This window comes from Triplophysa dalaica, chromosome 3 (assembly GCF_015846415.1).
Source record: "Triplophysa dalaica isolate WHDGS20190420 chromosome 3, ASM1584641v1, whole genome shotgun sequence".
Classification (NCBI taxonomy): Eukaryota; Metazoa; Chordata; class Actinopteri; order Cypriniformes; family Nemacheilidae; genus Triplophysa; species Triplophysa dalaica.
The window spans coordinates 13822202-13826153 of record NC_079544.1 but is presented as its reverse complement, the minus strand read 5'-3'; the positions used below and the strand labels follow the sequence as shown (position 1 = coordinate 13826153).

At 34.6% G+C, this 3952-nt stretch overlaps 1 long non-coding RNA gene across 1 annotated transcript; it reads right to left on the bottom strand.

Annotated features, from left to right (window-relative positions):
- Positions 1–2045: 2045 nt before the first annotated feature.
- On the bottom strand, positions 2046–3212 carry LOC130418130 (uncharacterized). The gene is made up of 2 exons (XR_008906292.1): positions 2497–3212; positions 2046–2207 (listed from the first exon to the last, which is right to left on the bottom strand). It is a non-coding gene; the product is annotated as an uncharacterized LOC130418130 (long non-coding RNA).
- Between the last annotated feature and the right edge of the window lie 740 nt (positions 3213–3952).

The following is a 3952-nucleotide window of genomic DNA, read 5'->3' as shown; positions in this document are numbered from 1 at the left end:
TCCAGACAATTGTGTGTGTGAATACATGATCCGGGCGTCAGTCTGCTGTCTGTCCTGTAGTGATTTGACAGATGAGCTGTTCTCTGCCATGATGCGTGTCTGTCTGATAATAGAGATCGAAGGATACTTATAGACAGAGAAATCGAATAGTCTGCTCTCTTCACAACCAGAGATAATTATAAATAATTTTGTTTAAAAAATCCAAATCACAAATTTAGGAGATTGGAATTAAGGATATTTTAATTATTTTAATTAAATTCGCCGATAAAATCTAGGCCTTATACTGGCCACAATAATATATGAACAGATAGCCTGTATAATGTGTTGGCTATGTTAAAAGAAACAAACAAGAATATTAATTTAGAGTGATATTACAATAACAGTAACTTGTTATATTTACAATTATTAACAATAATACAATTTAAATTAAACAATTTAAATAAAAAAGCAAAATGTACAAATATTTTATTTTAAGTTTGTGTGCAAAAAAGCAGCTTGTTTGTTCTTATTAAAATACAAGTTATCAAAATAATTATTAAAATAAGGTTCAGTTTTTATTAATGAACATACAAAATTATCAATGTGATGCAAAGCAGGAAATATTATATAAATAAACGGCGTTGTTATACGCAATATTCTCTTTTTAGTGTAAATATTTGAGATTTTGTAAATATGGCTAAGTAAGTTTACAAATGTCACAAAATATATCAAGATTATCTCTACAGCCTGCCATTTATTAGCTCATTATCTATGGGAAAATATCGCCATGAAAAACACGTCGCAGGTCGATAAACGTTAAAAAATCTCAGTTTAAGTTATTTACGGGAAAACCAACTTTCCCACAATATTCTGTACATTTTTACACTATTTTACTAAGCCATTCTGTAATCTTTATTAGACTGTGCCTACTTTGACCCCACAACGTAAAAACGAATTCAACGAACACAACATGAACACAATCAACGTTTGTGACAATAAAGTATAAACAGATAAAACAGCATGATTAAATGCACATATTAAATGTATTAGTGTTTTTTCTTGTAAATAAGCATTTGCATTATGTAACTATTTTACACATTAAACGAATTACTGGTCAAAATATTGATTTGTTAATTAACAATCACATCCCATTCATAGTAGTTTGATTCCTATCCAGAAATATTTCTAATAATCATATCCAATTATGAAATAATAGTTTGATACCAATCCAGAAATATTTCTCATATCATCTCAAATGTCAGTGGTGCCATTAGATTAGTTTTTATCTCTATTTGAGATAAATTAGACAGCTCAAGCAGAGCAAGGGAGGAATGTGTGTGACTGGTCAGTGGTCAGTGTCATATTTGCTAATGTCTCATCATTGTAGACCTCAGGCAATGTTTCCTGCAGTCTAACCATTTGTTTTGTGTTGTACATCACTGGAGTTGTTACTGCATGAATGATGATGAAATGATCAAACCTCATTAGGTCTGGTCACATATTGTAAGATGGGGTGTTGGCTTTTCACTGGAACAACAGTCACTACATATGACATAACATAGTGAATATAATAGCGCAACGTTTTCTTCGGTTTTAAGATTGATTTACATCAAGTAACTCCTTGCAGTTTAGTAATTGTCCATTCTATTTGTACATTAAAATTGGACCCTTTTTACTTGGTTTATGACCGATGTGCTCACATTTTTATGCCTGGTACTATCATCTCCAGTTTGACTGAGAGCCAGACACTGTCACGTATTTAGAGAGACGGCTAGAGGAATATATGTTGCTGTTTGCAATAGTGGATGATTAAACAAGGTGTAAAAGCAACCTTTGTTTGTATGAGCGTGCGTATATGTGGGTGTGTGGGAGAGGCCTTCGATAGTAAACGTGTTAACAACCTTCTCACAGGCCTCTGGTCACACCTAGTTTGAGTCATGCCATTTAACACTGTAACAAATGTATTGCGGGATTACTCTTACATCTTTAAGTCTCAGTGATGCCATTTATTTAAGCTTTAAACTGTAGAGGAAGTACAAAAAAAAGAGTACTGTATTTCTGCTGAACCCAGTGTAGCATGTATTTTCATTTATTGTATACATTTACAATACTTGGACTTTGAACTTGTAGGTCCTCTCTGTATTCCCTGCAACTGTCAGGCATAGAACTTCCTGTGATGTGTCGCGGTGATGCTTTTTAGTCTGTTCATTATGGTAACAACATTTTCCCTGAAATAAAAAAGCATGGTTGTTCATTGACAGCATATGCAAACTGTAATTTCAACTAACTTTTTCAACTACTTGTTGTTTATGCAATGAAAATTTTAAGATGTAAAAAATTGGTAAAAAAAAAACAATTCCTATAGCGCTTTTAACTTGCATTGTTTTAAAGGAGCTGTACAGAAAATACAGTGTTAAACAAACAGACAATTCATATTTTACATTCTATGACCAAGATCACATTTAAAAATGGAATAACTATAATAAATTAAAAATCGACAAGATATATTTACACTACCATGGGCTTCGAGTCAATGAGAGCGGAGAGCAGTCAAGCACATCAGATGACCCAAGAGAGATGAGCTGGGATTACAGATAAGAGCTCCCGTCATCAGACGTTTCAAGTGTTTAAGAAACTATTAAAGCTTCTGATAGTCTGTACTCCGTATACAGCAGATGCAGTGAAAATTGTGTTCAGAGATATCTGCTTATATTTAAGATAACAAGTACGATATTTTTACAAAATAAAAAAAACTTATTTTTTAACCCAATATAATACATAGCTGATGTTCCATTATAGACACAAGCTATATTTACTCGAGCTGGGAAATTCAGGGACATCTTCCCCTGTAGTATGAATGCGTGGACACTGCCCAACATCTGTGTGTGTGGCTCACCTTTGAACCCTTCATGAGTAGCGCAGAGTGAAATCAATATGTTTCAGGCACTACGTGGCTGTGTCCACTACTGAAACTGTTGTCCAAAAATAAAACATGATGAACCATGGTGTTCTTTGGGCCCTGTTGTTTTTTCCATACGCCGTCCAATCAGCCTCCATCCTGTTGGGCTGTGCCTGTGTTATGTCTGGGGGGGAAGGTCAGCTTTGTGGTACAGACTATGGTTTTCCCTGAATCAGCTGTTTCAGTGCCAGTGTATGTTATCTGGCTCTATTCTGACACTTGCTACATCACTGGGTGCCTGAGAGCTGGCCACATTGAACGTTTATTTTTCAGGGACACTAGCGTCTCATTATTTAATGTTACTGTAATCTGCAATATTGCGTTGTGTCAATGAAAATTTGAAAATGGAAATGAAAATAGACTTTATTATCTTCATTATGCTTATTTTTTTTGCTAAAATACTTTCTGCAATCTCGATATAATATGCGCATACGACTGTAGGCAACTAATCTGTGTGCTGATCATTGTCATTCTGATCCTTTGGTCTAATCAGCTTCGACTCCACCAATAGGGCTCTCACTAAATCCTTGGTATTTCGAGTCTTATGGAACCCTTACCCGAATTATCTAAACCAGTGGTTCTCAAACTGGGGGCTCAAAGATGGATCTGGGTAGCCACATATTTTGTGGCATTTAATGAAATATAGAAAATCATCATAGAATTTATGCAATCAAACATTAAAAAATAAGACCACCAACCAAAAGAATTGATGTTCCAGCATTGTATAACAGAATTTTTATTAAACCTAAAACATATTCAAAGTTTATATTTGCAGCGGCAGGAAAGCAATGCATTCTACACAAAGGGGGCTTTACAACAAAAAAGTTTGAGAACCACTGATTTAAAACGAAGTATGATTCTTAAACTTGCCAACTAAAACGGCGGCGTAATGACGTCAGTAAAAAAACACAAAGGATTTAGTAAGAGTCCAACCAATAGTACAAGTTTGGAGAGGGCAGCTGACCAATGGGTGAAGGGAAAACAGTAACTATTTTAGCAATAACATACTTTTTC